This window comes from Rutidosis leptorrhynchoides, chromosome 5 (assembly GCF_046630445.1).
Source record: "Rutidosis leptorrhynchoides isolate AG116_Rl617_1_P2 chromosome 5, CSIRO_AGI_Rlap_v1, whole genome shotgun sequence".
NCBI classification, from domain to species: Eukaryota; Viridiplantae; Streptophyta; class Magnoliopsida; order Asterales; family Asteraceae; genus Rutidosis; species Rutidosis leptorrhynchoides.
In genome coordinates, this window is record NC_092337.1 from 397,256,876 (window position 1) to 397,275,292 (window position 18,417).

The 18,417-nt window shown below is 32.3% G+C and overlaps 1 non-coding gene across 1 annotated transcript; it reads right to left on the reverse strand.

The window, feature by feature from the left end:
- Positions 1-18,072: 18,072 nt before the first annotated feature.
- On the reverse strand, positions 18,073-18,179 carry LOC139850934 (small nucleolar RNA R71). Its single transcript, XR_011760307.1, has one exon. It is a non-coding gene; the product is annotated as a small nucleolar RNA R71 (small nucleolar RNA).
- Between the last annotated feature and the right edge of the window lie 238 nt (positions 18,180-18,417).

Here is an 18,417-nt window from a genome sequence, read left to right on the forward strand (position 1 = left end):
GTAAGGAAGTGGTGGTTGGTATGGTTTAACATAAGGTTTATCCTTAACTGTGTTATTTTCATTAACCTTCTCAACTACCGGTTCTTTTTCCTTATCTTGATCAGGTTGTGGTTCTTGTGGAGTAGGAATAGTTTCATCAGAAGTTACAGGTATTTCAGGTGGTTTAAGTGTTGTACCACTTCTTGTGGTAATGGCTTTAGCTGTTTCATTCCGGGGGTTAGCATTTGTATCACTAGGTAGACTTCCCGGTTTTCTTTCACCTATTAACCTTGCTAGGTTACTTACTTCTTGTTCCAGATTTTGAATAGAAGCTTGTTGATTTCTAAATGCTTGAGCATTTTGTTCATTGGTTTGTTTCTGAGATGTGAAAAACTGCGTTTGAGTTTCAACTAGCTTCGTCATCATATCTTCTAAATTTGGCTTTTTATCATCGGTTTGTTGTGGTGGTTTGTTTTGAAAATTAGGTCTTTGCTGATTGTAAGTATTATTGGATACTTGTTGATTGCTAGGACCTTGTTGGTTGTTGTATGGAATATTTCGGTTATAATTCTGGTTTTGATTGTAAATTGGTCTTGGCGGTTGATAATTATTCTGATAATTATTTCCAGGCCTTTGGTTTATGTATGAAATATTCTCTCTTTGTTCCATTGTTAATTCAATACTGAGACAATCTTTTGTCAAATGTGGTCCTCCACACTGCTCACAACTAATTCGTATTGAGTGAATATCTTTAGTCATCTTTTCCATTCGTCTCTCCACAGCATCTATCTTTGCGGAAATGGAATCTAAGTCATGGCTAGAATCGGCTCTAGCTGCTTTAGATGATCTAACGATATCTTTTTCTTGGTGCCACTCATGTGAGTGGGAAGCAGTGTTATCAATAATTTTGTAAGCATCAGTTTCGGTTTTCTTCATAATAGAACCACCAGCTGCTATATCTATGTCTTTCCTTGTAGTGATGTCGTACCCTTGGTAGAATATTTGTACTATTTGACAGGTGTCTAAACCATGTTGCGGACATCCTCTTAATAACTTTCCATATCTTGTCCACGCCTCATATAGAGTTTCATTTGGTTTCTGTGTAAACGTAACAATTTCTGCTTGAAGTCTTACGGCTTTAGATGCAGGAAAGAATTGTTTAAGAAATTTGTCAATTAAAACATCCCATGTATCAATCGCCCCTTCAGGTAACGATTCCAACCAATCTTTGGCTTCTCCCTTTAAAGTCCAGGGAAATAACATGAGATATATCTGTTCATCCTCCACTTCTCGGATTTTAAATAGTGTGCAGATCCTATTAAAGGTACGTAGATGTTCATTTGGATCTTCCTTCGGCGCACCACTAAATTGGCATTGATTAGTCACCATGTGTAGAATTTGTCCTTTGATTTCATAATCTGGCGCATTAATGTCTGGATGAGTAATTGCGTGACCTTGGCCAGTGCGTTTAGCTCTCATTCGGTCTTCCATACTTAAAGGTTCTAGATTCTCCATAATTGAATTTGTTGAATCGGTATCACTAGATGATTCTGATTTAATGGTTCGTTCCTCAACAATCTCTGTTTGAATGATTGGTGGTTCCGGAGGAAAGTTTAGTGGTTCAGGATCTACGAACCGTTCCTGAATATTCTCCGGATTCTCAATTGTGAGGTTGGGTTCAAAAAATGGATTATCGGAAATTTGAACTCAAGTACTTGGTTGACTGGATGACGATTCTAAAGAAAAATCAACGGCGGTTATATTTGCTAAATGTCTTGATCTAGTTACAGGTGGTGAACGTACAAAAGGTGATGAACGTCTTGCTCGGTGCATTCACTGAATATCCTATTAGTTTTTAAAAGGAAAGAAAAATTATAATAAGTTATCCAATTAATAGACTTTTCTGATTTTGCCCACGTTTCGAATAGCCAAAAGATGCAGCAGAGGGGCAGGATTCGTTTGGTCTCAATATAATTGAGGACTGTTTGGCTCCAATAACCCGGTCCACGTACAAATCCAACTATTACTACGAACCAGAAAATTTTGATGTCTATCAATTTAACCACTCAAAATAAATTTTCGTAATTTTAAGAAATTTAGATAAGAAGTAGAAAAAATTCTAAGTCCTAAAACTAGAATAGCGAGAAATAAGAGAGAAAAAGAGTTCGTCGCAAAAGGTCGAAAAAGAAAAAAAAATGGTTGAAAAATAAAAGGTGACGGAAAAATAAAAGAAACTTATAAAAACTTAAAAATACTTAACTAACCTAACCTTATTACTACAACTAACTTAAAATTATAATCGCAAATTGAGATTACTAATTGGAATGACAATTGGTACATAGTAAAAGTCGTCTAAAAATATTAAAGCTTACAGGAGAAACTAAATCTCAAATGGAAATAACTTAAAAAGAAACTAAAACTTAAAAAGGCGTCGCAAAATTCTAAAGCACCTAAATCTTAGTCTAAAGAAAAAGCACTTAAGGAATTCTACGGCAAAGCCTAAAAATCTAGGAGTAAAAATAACTATAGCAAAAACTAAGTTTAAAATTAAAAATGAGCTAAAAAATACAAAAGTTATGCTACAATGATTAAAAAGGGACAAAATATAAAAATATACAAAAAGTTGTAAAAATTACAATTTTATAAAAATATTATTTTTATATTTTTTTATTTAATAAAACTACTAATTTTACAATTTAATAAAACTAATTTAACTAAAATATATAAATAAAAAGTAAAAGTAAAAATAAAACTAATAATAATAATAATAAAAATTAGGTTTAAATAATAATTATAACTAATAATAAAACGTAATTAATGCTGAATTAGGGCTTCCTGTTTGCGTGTCAGAGAAGCTCCGCGAGTTGCGGTAATTAATGAAGAAAACCCCGCGAGTCACGGGGTTCAGAATTTCAGCTGACAGGTTTTATCTTCAACGCGTTTTTCTTTATTTATTTATTTATTTTATTTTCTGTTTTTAATTTTTATATAAATAAAAGATATTAAAATTAAACTTATATTTTTATAAACTAAAATAAAAATAAAGAAACTTATAAAACTTAAATATTTAACAAAATCTTAAAAATACTTATATTTTTGTTTTTCTTTTTATATTTTTCGAATATTTAAAACGTATTTTTACAAAACGAATTTTAATAAAAGTAAACAAAAAAAAAATCCTTTTTTTTTTTTTTTTTATATTAGCGTTGCGCTTCCGGCTTTTAAGATATTTCCCCGGCAGCGGCGCCAAAAATACTTGATGTTATGCGAGGTGTATATAAAATAGTTATCAATTTTAGCAGAAAACACTATTAAATACGATACAATTTTACACAAGATATTTATTTATTTATAGAATGGATATACTTAAACATTGCTACAACACTTATAGGCAGTGTACCTAATCGTAAAGTAGTGTAGTTTTTAGTAAGTCCGGTTCGTTCCACAGGGAAATCTTTAAACAAAGCTCAACGCTATATTAGTTTACTTTTATAAAAATACAAATATATATATAAGTAATATTATTATTATAAAGGGGGGTTTTTACCGTTTAATGACCGGTTTGTCGATTTTAAGACTTTAGTCACAGTTAAAACCTATTGTAAAATATAAAATAAATACAAGTCTTAAATTAAAGCGTAAAGTAAATATTCAATAATCTCTCTTCTCTCATATATACGAAAAATATATATATATATTTATAATTTATATTTTAATTTTAATTATAATTCTAATAATAAGGGTATGTTAGCGAATATTGTAAGGGTGTAAGTCGAAATTCTGTCCGTGTAACGCTACGCTATTTTTAATCATTGTAAGTTATGTTCAACCTTTTTATATTAATGTCTCGTAGCTAAGTTATTATTATGCTTATTTAAAACGAAGTAATCATGATGTTGGGCTAATTACTAAAATTGGGTAATTGGGCTTTGTACCATAATTGGGGTTTGGACAAAAGAACGATACTTGTGGAAATTAGACTATGGGCTATTAATGGGCTTTATATTTGTTTAACTAAATGAAAGTTTGTTAATGTTAATATAAAGATTTATAATTGGGCGTCCCTATAAATTACCATATACACTCGATCGGACACGATGGGCGGGGTATTTATATGTACGAATAATCGTTCATTTAACCGGACACGGGAATGGATTAATAGCCACTAGAATAATTAAAACAGGGGTGAAATTACATTCAAGGGTAATTGGTGTAATTGTTAACAAAGTAGTAAAACCTTGGTTTACACGCAGTCGATAACCTGGTGTATTCATTAAACAAAGTATTAAAACCTTGTTACAATTCGAATCCCCAATTAGTTGGAATATTTAACTTCGGGTATAAGAATAATTTGATGAGGACACTCGCACTTTATATTTATGACTGATGGACTGTTATGGACAAAAACCAGACGGACATATTAAATAATCCAGGACAAAGGACAATTAACCCATGGGCATAAAACTAAAATCAACACGTCAAACATCATGATTACGGAAGTTTAAATAAGCATAATTCTTTTATTTCATATTTAATTTCCTTTATTTTATATTTAATTGCACTTCTAATTATCGCACTTTTATTTATTGTTATTTAATCGCACTTTTAATTATCGTACTTTTTAATTATCGCAATTTTATTTTATCGCACTTTTATTATTCGCAATTTCATTATCGTTATTTACTTTACGCTTTAATTTAAGACTTGTATTTATTTTATATTTTACAATAGGTTTTAACTGTGACTAAAGTCTTAAAATCGACAAACCGGTCATTAAACGGTAAAAACCCCCCTTTATAATAATAATATTACTTATATATATATTTGTATTTTTATAAAAGTAAACTAATATAGCGTTGAGCTTTGTTTAAAGATTTCCCTGTGGAACGAACCGGACTTACTAAAAACTACACTACTTTACGATTAGGTACACTGCCTATAAGTGTTGTAGCAAGGTTTAAGTATATCCATTCTATAAATAAATAAATATCTTGTGTAAAATTGTATCGTATTTAATAGTGTTTTCTGCTAAAATTGATAACTATTTTATATACACCTCGCATAACATCAAGTATTTTTGTCAAAAATACTTGATGTCGTACGAGGTGTATATAAAATAGTTATTAATTTTAGCAGGAAATACTATTAAATACGATACAATTTTACACAAGATATTTATTTATTTATAGAATGGATATACTTAAACCTTGCTACAACACTTATAGGCAGTGTACCTAATCGTACAGTAGTGTAGTTTTTAGTAAGTCCGGTTCGTTCCACAGGGAAATCTTTAAACAAAGTTCAACGCTATATTAGTTTACTTTTATTAAAAATACAAATATATATATAAGTAATATTATTATTATAAAGGGGGGTTTTTACCGTTTAATGACCGGTTTGTCGATTTTAAGATTTTAGTCGCAGTTAAAACCTAATGTAAAATATAAAATAAATACAAGACTTAAATTAAAGCGTAAAGTAAATAACGATAATGAAATTGCGAATAATAAAAATGCGATAAAATAAAATTGCGATAATTAAAAAGTACGATAATTAAAAGTGCGATTAAATAACAATAAATAAAAGTGCGATAATTAGAAGTGCAATTAAATATAAAATAAAGGAAATTAAATATGAAATAAAAGAATTATGCTTATTTAAACTTCCGTAATCATGATGTTTGACGTGTTGATTTTAGTTTTATGCCCATGGGTTAATTGTCCTTTGTCCTGGATTATTTAATATGTCCATCTGGTTTTTGTCCATAACAGTCCATCAGTCATAAATATAAAGTGCGAGTGTCCTCATCAAATTATTCTTATACCCGAAGTTAAATATTCCAACTAATTGGGGATTCGAATTGTAACAAGGTTTTAATACTTTGTTTAATGAATACACCAGGTTATCGACTGCGTGTAAACCAAGGTTTTACTACTTTGTTAACAATTACACCAATTACCCTTGAATGTAATTTCACCCCTGTTTTAATTATTCTAGTGGCTATTAATCCATTCCCGTGTCCGGTTAAATGAACGATTATTCGTACATATAAATACCCCGCCCATCGTGTCCGATTGAGTGTATATGGTAATTTATAGGGACGCCCAATTGTAAATCTTTATATTAACATTAACAAACTTTCATTTAGTTAAACAAATATAAAGCCCATTAATAGCCCATAGTCTAATTTCCACAAGTATCGTTCTTTTGTCCAAACCCCAATTATGGTACAAAGCCCAATTACCCAATTTTAGTAATTAGCCCAACATCATGATTACTTCGTTTTAAATAAGCATAATAATAACTTAGCTACGAGACATTAATATAAAAAGGTTGAACATAACTTAAAATGATTAAAAATAGCGTAGCGTTACACGGACAGAATTTCGACTTACACCCTTACAATATTCGCTAACATACCCTTATTATTAGAATTATAATTAAAATTAAAATATAAATTATAAATATATATATATATTTTTCGTATATATGAGAGAAGAGAGATTATTGAATATGAAAAATGATCAGAATTCGGTTTGCTTTATAGCCAGAGTTGAAATTTGGGGCTCCGCGACTCGCGGTGAATTTTGCCTTCAAACCCCGCGAGTCGCGGAGAATGTATTTACAGCTCACACCCTTGGAGTTTCTCTGCCGACGGTTTTATAATATATAAATATAATATATATATAATTAATATAATTAATTATATATTATATTATATTTATATACATAGTTAACTTGTAATTTTTAGTCCGTTGCGTCGAGCGTTAAGAGTTGACTCTGGTCCCGGTTCCGGATTTTCGAACGTCCTCGCGTACAATTTAATATCTTGTACTTTGCGTTTTGAATCTTGTACTTTTGTAATTTTGAGACGTTTCTTATCAATAATTGGAACCTTTTTGATTGTCTTTTGTACTTTTGAGCTTTTTGGTCGTTTGCGTCTTCAATTCGTCGAATCTGTCTTTTGTCTTCACTTTTTATTATTTAAACGAATATCACTTGTAAATAGAACAATTGCAACTAAAAGCTTGTCTTTCTTGAGGAATAATGCTATGAAATATATGTTCGTTTTTAGCATTATCAAATATTCCCACACTTGAGCGTTGCTTGTCCTCAAGCAATATCGTGTTGAAATACTAGAATCACTTCTTTATTCTTCACACTTTGTACATCAGTGATTTCTATACGGCGGTATAAACAATGGTAGTAACGATATGGTTTACAGTCCCCCATGACTATAAAAATTTAGATCCATTAAGGAAATTGGATCTTTATAAAAACATTTGATCTTTTGAAATCTAGTTTTTACCCTAGATAAGTTTTCCGGAATAACCCTTTACCGGTGTTTGCAAAATATTTTTGTGGGTTTGGTGGGTTTTAGATTTGAAAATTTTAGCTCAAAACTTGCGGTTTTGTGTCACCCACTTGCTAACCTTGTATTAGGAAAGCAACACGTCCAGTTTACTTGTCCCGTATATTACCTTTCGGTAAACTACCGTCCGGTTGTAAAGGAAAGCGTTGAACAAGCAACTGTTAAGGCAATGTCCCGTGACATGCTTTTAATTATGGTCTATAACGTGTCGGACGCAATTACTATCCTTGGTAGGAGCAATAGTAAAGCTCACCCTTATAATTTTTCGGCCTGGCACAAGGTCCTGTCTTTGACCATGCTATGCAACCACCGTTCTTACGGTTGACACCCGATTTAGTTCAGGTGACCTAATGAATTCCAGGTGAATTCCTAGGATTTTACGTTCAATGGTAATGAACGCATTGAAAATAGGGTTTTCAGAAAACAAATCGGTTTATAATTTTGATCAAAATATTTTCTCGTTCAAGCTCGAGTTTAGATATCATTGAATTCCATGAGTTTGAATTCTCAATCTTTAAGGTCAATCTCTAGGATTGAGTAATATCAGTCTTAAAAGCTGATTTTTAATCTGTAAGGAGATTATCCTTTCTGGGGATCTGATTCATTAGTCTTATCCAGCTAATTTGCATGGTGCCCCCCATTGTACGAGATAAATCCTTCTCATGGTTAGGATAAATCTGACCACTTGGCGACCCTGTTTAATGCTGAGGTCCGTGGATTTCCTGCTGATTTTAGTGATGACTTTTCTAGATTTTTCGTCAACCTACAGCTGGTCTAGACGACAACTTCATGACCTAAATCAAGAAGCGCGTGTCTTTTTCGGAAGACTTTACTTCCTTTTAATGATGGAATTGATTCATCATGTAGATCCATCTCTTCTTTTCTTTCATCGGGTAAAAACAGTTTAGTTTAGTCCAAAGCAAAAGTATTTTCAGTTATTTGTTACAGATATATGTGACATATGTTTAAAATAACTTGGTAAATTTTCCCACACTTGGCTTTTTATTTTCCTTTTTATCGTCCTCTATTCCATTTTAAATGAATTTTAACATTTTAGTTTGTTTCTTAATTTATGTCCTTTCCGAGGTAACAATAATTTCGGTGTTAAAACCTAGTTTTATCGTTCATAAATATGTATAAACATGATTTTGAATTCATTTAATTGAAAATTTTGAAAATTTTTACTAGAATTGGGTAGTCAGTATATAAGACTAGGGCTGTTCTTTTTTATCAGAGAGCACTAGATTCTAATACAACTACTGCTTTACTAGTATTTTTAATGGTAACCAAGTGTTTAATATAAAAATTTTAAAATCCGAAAGAATTTAACCCCATTTAATGGCATGATAAAAGAATCAGAAGATCAAAAGAATCAGAAAAAAAATTCGTTTTTTTTAAAAAAAAAAATTTGTAAAAAAAAATTCGTTTTTTAAAAAAAAAAAAAATTTTAAAAAAAAAATTTTTTTTTTTAAAAATAATAAATAATAATTTTTTTTTTAAGTTTTATTACCTTTAGATTTTTAGACTATAGTTACAATTTTTAGTATTAAGTTTAGTTTTGCATAGTTATTTTTATTTCTAGAATTTTTAGGTTTGCCGTAAAATCCCTTAAGTGCTTATTCCTTAGACTAAGATTTAGGTGATTTAGAATTTTACGACGCCGTATTTCGCACTACTTTCTTATTTTTATTTTTCGACGCCTATTTTTCGACCTTTTTATTTTTCGACCTTTTTCGACGCGCAATCTTTTTCTTTCTTATTTCTCGCCATTCTAGTTTTTAGGACTTAGATTTTTTTCTACTTCTTCTCTAAATTTCTTAAAATTACGAAAATTTATTTTAAGTGGTTAAATTGATAGACATCAAAATTTTCTGGTTCGTAGTAATAGTTGGATTTGTACGTGGACCGGGTTATTGGAGCCAAACAGTACTCAATTATATTGAGACCAAACGAATCCTGCCCCTCTGCTGCATCTTTTGGCTATTCGAAACGTGGGCAAAATCAGAAAAGTCTATTGATTGGACAACTTATATAAGTTTTTCTTATTTTTATAACTAATAGGATATTCTGTGAATGCACCGAGCAAAACGTTCACCACCTTTCATACGTTCACCACCTGTAACTCGATCAAGACATCTAGCAAATATTGTCGCCGTTGATTTTTCTTTAGAATCGTCATCTAGTCGAACAAGAACTCCAACTCAAATTTCCGATAATCCATCTTTTGAACCCGACTTCACAATTAAGAACCAGGAGCATATTCAAGGACAATTCCAAGATCCTGAACCACTAATTATTCCTCCTGAGCCACAAACCATTAAATCAGAATCCTCTAGTGATTCGTATTCAACAAATTCAATTATGGAAGTAACGGAACCTCTAAGTATGGAAGATCGAATGAGAGCCACACGCACGGGCCAAGGTTATGAAATCAAAGGACAGATTATGAAATCAAAGGACAAATTCTACACATGGTAACTAACCAATGCCAATTCAGTGGTGCACCGAATGAAGATCCTAACGAACACCTTCGTACGTTTAAAAGAATTTGTACACTATTCAAAATCCGAGAAGTGGAAGATGAGCAGATCTATATCATGTTGTTTCCCTGGACTTTAAAGGGAGAAGCCAAAGATTGGTTAGAATCGTTACCTGAAGGGGCGATTGACACATGGGATGTTTTAGTTGAAAAATTTCTTAAACAATTCTTTCCGGCATCCAAAGCCGTGAGACTTCAAGGAGAAATTGTTACGTTCGCGCAAAAGCCAAATGAAACTCTATATGAGGCGTGGACAAGATTTGGAAAGTTGTTGAGAGGATGTTCTCAACACGGTTTAGACACTTATCAAATAGTACAAATATTCTACCAAGGTGTCAACGTTGCTACACGAAAAGACATCGACATAACAGCTGGTGGTTCCATTATGAAGAAAACCGCAACTGAAGCTTACAAAATTATTGATAACACAGCCTCCCACTCTCATGAGTGGCATCAAGAAAAAGGTATTTTTCGTTCATCTAAAGCGGCTAGAGCCGATTCTAGCCATGACTTTGATTCCGTTTCCGCAAAAATAGATGCTTTCGAAAGACGAATGGAAAAGATGAATAAAGATATTCACGCAATACGAATCAGTTGTGAGCAATGCGGTGGACCACACTTAATGAAAGACTGTCACATTGAACAAACGATGGAACAACGTGAGAATGTTGTCTACATGAACCAAAGGCTGGAAAATAGTTATCAGAATAATTATCAACCGCCAAAGCTAAACTTCAATCGAAATCAAAACATTCTTTACAATCCAAAAGGACCCGAAAATAACTGGTATAACCAACAAGGTCCGAATAACCAACCAACTCAAAACAACACTTTCAATCAATAAAGACCTGGCTTATATAAACCACAACAACAAACCGAAGAGAAAAAGCCAAATCTAGAAGAAATGATGGCAAAGCTAGTTGAATCTCAAACACAATTTATTACATCTCAAACCCAAACGAACGAGAGGTTTGATCAGTCATTAAGAACTCAACAAGCTTCCATTTTGAATCTAGAAAAACACATAGGTACTCTTGCTAGCATGATGAGTGAGAGGGAACAAAGAAAGCTACCAAGTAATACTGAAGTAAATCCTCGGAATGAGAATGTTAATATGGTTTCAACGAATTCTGAAAAACCAGCACCAGAAGATGGGAAGGTTTTAGATGAGAGTAACAATGAAGAAGTTACACCACCACCACCCGAGTATGTAAAGCCAGTGGTGGCACCATACAAACCACCCATCCCGTTTCCAAGAAAAGGAGTTGAGTATGAGCAAGTAATAAGTAATAAAGATTGTGATACTTCTGGAAAGAAGAAGAAGAAGAAAAAGAATAAGAAAGTACAAGAAACAAAAGCCGTAGAAGTAAACCCGGTGAAGACAGTTCCACCAAAACCTCCACCTAGGGTAGGTAATCCGGGTGAATTTATTGTTCCTTGTCTACTTAGTGATTGTGTCATGTATGATGCACTAGCAGATTTAGGTGCAAGTGTAAGTGTTATGCCTCTTTCATTATATAAGAGATTAGGAGTAGGTAAGTTAAGTCCAACGGATATGAGTGTTCGACTCTTTGATCAAACCATTAAGCACCCAGTTGGAATTGCTGACAACCTACCCGTTCAAGTAGGCAATTTAACCTTTCTAGTCGAATTTATTGTCATTGACATAGAAGAGGACCCAAACATTCCTCTAATTTTAGGTCGGCCTTTCTTAGCGTCCACCAAGGCGTTATTTGATGTAGGAAATGGAAGAATGACACTTAAAAGTGGTGACAAATCGATCACCTTTATGATTAGAAAGTCTAAATCTCCACCAGCCAAAACCGTTGAACCAGTAAAAACAATTGGTAAGAACCATGTGCTTTTACCAACTCCAACGGTAATACTTAGCAATAATGAAATGCCTAAGTGTGGGGAAAATGAAGTAACACCTAATGATGACATGATAACAAAGAACCCCGTTGTTGATATGAAATTAAATGATCCCGTTATTAATAGTTCAATGAAGAAACTTATTAAACGGATTCGCGATGCTAGAACCAAGGGGAACTTTAAGTTATGTAACCGGTTAGTATCCAATCTATCACCTAAAGAAAAGGAGAAACTAGTTGAAATTGTGGATATTACACAGGAATCCGACCAATGGCTTAAAGAAAAAGTCACAGATATGCAAGTTGATTATGGACCAAGAGAAATTGACGATGAAGTTAATCACAATTTCGACACCACAGCTACCTAAGTGTGGGGAGATTCAAATGTTCTAAAAGGAAAATGTTGTCGAGAGTTATTTGTTCTGTTCTCGTGTAGTTCCGAGAATGGAATCCGATTGGTCTTTTCCGCTAGCAGACACTAAAGAACTAGTTTTCTCCCCCCATTCTGAATTTTTTTATTTTGTAGGTTTTATATAAAACTAATATGCTTTTTAAATTTAAATTGGTGTGATTTTAAAAACAAAAATTTACTTTATTTCATTAAGTTAAAAAAAAAATGATTTCTAAAATTCGTCGTGAGTTGAAGACTAGGTCGTTGAGCCGAAATTGCTTTACCCGAGGGCGGGACGACAAATTTTATTATCATTATTTTTAATATTATTGATCTAAAGTATGCCAAAAATATTATATGAACGTAGGGAGATATACCCAACTTTAAAAATATGTATATATGTTTGTAGTTTATCTTATGTATAGAACAGGGTAAAACAACGCACTTTCAAAGACGGGCATTAAGTTCAGAAAAGCAACCATTTTTGAAGAAAAACATGTGTGATAAAACAACAAAAGGAATGAACGATGAGGCGCGCCATCTATCATTCGACGAGCTTTGTAATTACAAACTCGGTATTTTTAATCACTTTTCTACGCTAATCACCCTCATGAATTTAAATTATAGTCTGATTTCATGCAAATGAGGGCATTGCATGATCTCAAGTGTGGGGAAGGGTTATAAATTCTCTCGGGTTTATACTTGGCTTATTTTCTAAATATTATGAAAATTTTAAAATTTTTTAACTAAATGAATTCAAAATCATGTTTATACATATTTATGAACGATAAAACTAGGTGTTAATGCCGAAATTATCGTTACCTCGGAAAGGACATAAATTGAGAAACAACCTAAAATGCTTGAATTCATTTAAAATGGAATAAAGGAGAATAAAAAGGCAAAGAAAGAAACTAAGTGTGGGGAGAATGTACCAAGTTATTCAATTAAAAATTATCTATCACATATCTTTGTACAAGATTATTGCAGGTACTTTTGTTTTGGATGATACTAATCAGTTTTACCCGGTTTACTGTAATATATTTGAAAGAAAGATGGATCTACACGATGAATCAATTCCATCATTAAAAGGAAGTAAAGTCTTCCGAAAAAGACACGCGCTTCTTGATTTAGGTCAAGAAGTTGTCGTCCAGACCAACTGTAGGTTGACGAAAAATCTAGAAAAGTCATCTCTAAAATCAGCAGGAAATCCACGGACCTCAGCATCAAACAGGGTCGCCAAGTGGTCAGATTTATCCTAACCATGAGAAGGATTTATCTCGTACAATGGGGAGGCACCGTGAAAATTAGCTTGATAAGACTAATGAATCAGATCCCCAGAAAGGATAATCTCCTTAAAGATTAAAAATCAGCATTTAAGCCTGATATTACTCAATCCTTGATATTGACCTTAAAGATTGAGAATTCAAACTCATGGAATTCAATGATATCTAAACTCGAGCTTGAACGAAAAAATATTTTGATCAAAAATACAAACCGATTTGTTTTCTGAAAACCCATTTTCAATGCGTTCATCACCATTGAACGTAAAATCCTAGGAATTCACCTGGAATTCATTAGGTCACCTGAACCAAATCGGGTGTCAACCGTAAGAACGGTGGTTGCATAGCATGGTCGGAGACAGGACCTTGTGCCAGACCGAAAAATCATAGGATGATCTTTACTATTGCTCCTACCAAGGATAGTACTAGCATCCGACACGTCAAAAGACCATAATTATCTGCATGTCATGGGACATTGCCTTAACAGTTTCTTGTTCATCGCTTTCCTTTACAACCGGACGGTAGTTTACCGAAAGGTAATATACGGAACAAGTAAACTGGATGTGTGCTTTCCGATACAGGGATAGCAGTGGATTACACGAACCTAAAAGTTTTTAGCCAAAATATTGATCCACAAATATATTTTGTAACAACGAATGGTGGGTCAAATCAGAAAACTTATCTAGGGTAAAATCTAGATTGAATTTTCAAAAGATCAAATGTTTTCATAAAGATCCAATTTCCTTAAGGATCTACATTTTTATAGTCATGTGGGACTGTAAACCGCCTTTCAAATGTGCACTTTGCTTTGGAAACCGAAAGTAAATCGGCTATTTGATTGCAAGTGTCGTTGACCTAAACCCAAGGCAATTATGGATGACACACCCACCTTTAACCATGGTTCTATCGTTACTATCATTGTTCATATCGCCGTATCAAAATCACTGATGTATAAAGTGTGAAGAATAAAGAAGTGATTCGTGTGATGTATTTTATTTCAAGACTGTATTGCTTGAGGACAAACAACGCTCAAGTGTGGGGATATTGATAAGGCTAAAAAGGAACATATATTTCATAGCATTATCCCTCAAGAAAGACAAGATTTTAGTTGCAATTGTTCTATTTTCAAGTAATATTCGTTTATATTAAATAAGTGCGAAGACAAAAGGCAGATTCGACGAATTGAAGACACAAAGGTCCGAAAAGCTAAAAAGTACAAGATACAATTAAAGTGGTTCAATTTATTGATGAGAAACGTCTAAAAATGACAAGAGTACAAGACGCAAAACACAAAGTACACGATATAAAATAGTACGAAAGAGCGTTCGAAAATCCGGAACCGAGGCATGAACCAACTTTCAACGCTCGACGCAACGGAGCTGAAAGTACAAGTCAACTATGCACAAGAATATAATATAATATTTAAATAATTCATAATAAGAATAATATTAAATAATAAAAAGTTGTTAATTGAGCATAGTTCAGGGGTCATAAGTGAAAATTTCAATTTATCATTTGCCTATAAAAGGCCATCTAAATCGATGATTTAGATACACCTTTTTCCAATCTTCTTTCTTTCTTATGTAATTTATATTTATATTTATAATATTAAGTTTAATTTAAGATTAATAATAATTGGGTTATTGTAAGAAATGTTTTACGGGTTTTAAAGTAGGAACTCTGTCCGTGTAACGCTACGCGATTAATAATCACTGTAAGTTATGTTCTTCCTTTTTAAATTAATTTCTCGTAACTAAGTTATTATTATGCTTATTTAAGCCGAAGTAATCGTGATGTTTGACTAAATATTAAGACGGGGTTATTGGATTTTGTACCATAATTAAGGTTTGGGCAAAAGACCGACACTTGTGGAAATTGGACTATTGACTATTAATAGATGGGGGTATTGTCTAATTGAGTGACAACTCATTGGAGTCTGTCGAACCTATCTTCAAATTAATTATCCTAATAATTAATAATGATTATGGTTGTCCTATTTAGTGACGTTCATATGGAATATATTATAATCATTTAATTAATTATTCGGGTTGGGTAATTGATTATTCAAACTGATCAAGTGGGTAAATTAATATTCATATCTAATCAAAACAGGGGTAGATTACATACAGTGATAACTGGTGTAATTGTTGACAGAAGTGATAACTGCGTCACAGTTTAAATCCTTAATTAGTTGGAATATTTGACTTCGGGTATAAGGGTAATTTGACGAGGACACTCGCACTTTATATTTATGACCGATGGACTATTATGGATAAAAACCAGATAGGTATCAAATAAACCATGACAAAGGACAATTAACCCGAGTAACAATTAATTAAAATCAAAACGTTAAACATCATGATTACGGAAGTTTAAATAAGCATAATTGTTTTATTGTATTTTTCATCGCACTTTTATTTTCTGTCATTTTATTTTCTGTCATTTTATTTATCGCAATTTATTTTACGCACTTTAATTTTTGTCATTTATTTTTACGCTTAAAATCGACAAACCGGTCATTAAACGGTAAAACCCCCATTTTATAATACTACTACTACTTATTTATATATATATTTTTACAAATAAACTTAATAATATAGCGTTAACTTCACCAGCTCCCTGTGGAACGAACCGGACTTACTAAAAACTACACTACTCTACGATTAGGTACACTGCCTATAAGTGTTGTAGCAAGGTTTAGGTATATCCACTCGATAAATAAATAAATAAAACTTGTGTAATATTTCGTCGCATTTTGTAGTAAAAATTAATACTATTTCGTACACCCCGCTGCACACATCAAGTTTTTGGCGCCGCTGCCGGGGAGCGCTAAAACGCTATATTTTTAATTATAATAATATTGAAATAAAATATAATAATATAATAATATTGAAATAGAATATAATAATATAATAATATTGAAATAAAATATAATAATATAATAATATTTTATAATCAAATTTGATACGTAAAAGTTTTAAAAGTTTTAAAAAGTCGTATTTATTAAATACTTCAGGGGTATATTATGTAACTTATAATTAATAATTTCTATCATGTCGCTTTCATGTGAATAGTAAATTAATTAATTTATTTTCATTTACTATTCATGAATAGTAAATGAATTAAAAAAAAAAATTTTGAAAAAAAAATAATATTATAATAAAAAAAATATTCGTTTTAAAAAAAAAAATTTCAAAAAAAAAAAAAAAACGTTTTTAAAAAAAAAAATTCGTTTTAAAAAAAAAATTAAAAAAAAAAAATTTAAAAAAAAAAATTATATAAAAAAAAATTTAAAAAAAAAAAAATTTAAAATCCTTAAAAAACGAAATAAAAAAAAAATTAAAAATTAAAATTTTTTTTTTTTTTTTATTACCTTTAGATTTTTAGACTCTAGTTACAATTTTTAGTATTAAGTTTAGTTTTGCCATAGTTATTTTTATTTCTAGAATTTTTAGGTTTGCCGTAAAATCCCTTAAGTGCTTATTCCTTAGACTAAGATTTATGTGCTTTAGAATTTTGCGACGCCGTTTTTCGCGCTACTTTCTTATTTTTATTTTTCGACGCCTATTTTTCGACCTTTTATTTTTCGACATTTTTCGACGCGCAATCTTTTTCTCTCTTATTTCTCGCCATTCTAGTTTTTAGGACTTAGAATTTTTTCTACTTCTTCTCTAAATTTCTTAAAATTACGAAAATTTATTTTAAGTGGTTAAATTGATAGACATCAAAATTTTCTGGTTCGTAGTAATAGTTGGATTTGTACGTGGACCGGGTTATTGGAGCCAAACAGTACTCAATTATATTGAGACCAAACGAATCCTGCCCCTCTGCTGCATCTTTTGGCTATTCGAAACGTGGGCAAAATCAGAAAAGTCTATTGATTGGATAACTTATTATAATTTTTCTTTCCTTTTAAAAACTAATAGGATATTCAGTGAATGCACCGAGCAAGACGTTCACCACCTTTTGTACGTTCACCACCTGTAACTAGATCAAGACATTTAGCAAATATAACCGCCGTTGATTTTTCTTTAGAATCGTCATCCAGTCGACCAAGTACTTCAGTTCAAATTTCCGATAACCCAGTTTTTGAAACAAACCTCACAATTGAGAATCCAGAGAATACTCAGGGACAATTCCGAGACCCTGATCCACTAATTATTCCTCCAGAACCACCAATCATTCAAACAGAGATTGTTGAGGAAGAAACCATTAAATTAGAAACCTCTAGTGATTCGGATACAACACTTCCAATCATGGAAAATCTAGAACCTCTAAGTATGGAAGACCGAATGAGAGCCACACGCACGGGCCAAGGTCACGCCATTATTAAGCCAGACATTAATGCGCCAGATTATGAAATCAAAGGACAAATCCTACACATGGTAACTAATCAGTGCCAATATAGTGGTGCGCCGAAGGAAGATCCAAACGAACATCTTCGTACGTTTAATAGGATCTGTACACTATTCAAAATCCGAGAAGTTGAGGATGAACAGATCTATCTCATGTTGTTTTCCTGGACTTTAAAGGGAGAAGCCAAAGATTGGTTAGAATCGTTACCTGAAGGGGCGATTGACACATGGGATGTTTTAGTTGAAAAATTTCTTAAACAATTCTTTCCGGCATCCAAAGCCGTGAGACTTCAAGGAGAAATTGTTACGTTCGCGCAAAAGCCAAATGAAACATTATATGAGGCATGGACAAGATTCGGAAGGATGTTGAGAGGATGTCCTCAACACGGTTTAGACACTTATCAAATAGTACAAATATTCTACCAAGGTGTCAACGTTGCTACACGGAAAGACATCGACATAACAGCTGGTGGTTCAATTATGAAGAAAACCGCAACTGAAGCTTACAAAATTATTGATAACACAGCCTCCCACTCTCATGAGTGGCACCAAGAAAAAGATATCTTTCGATCATCTAAAGCGGCTAGAGCCGATTCTATCCATGACTTTGATTCCGTTTCCGCAAAAATA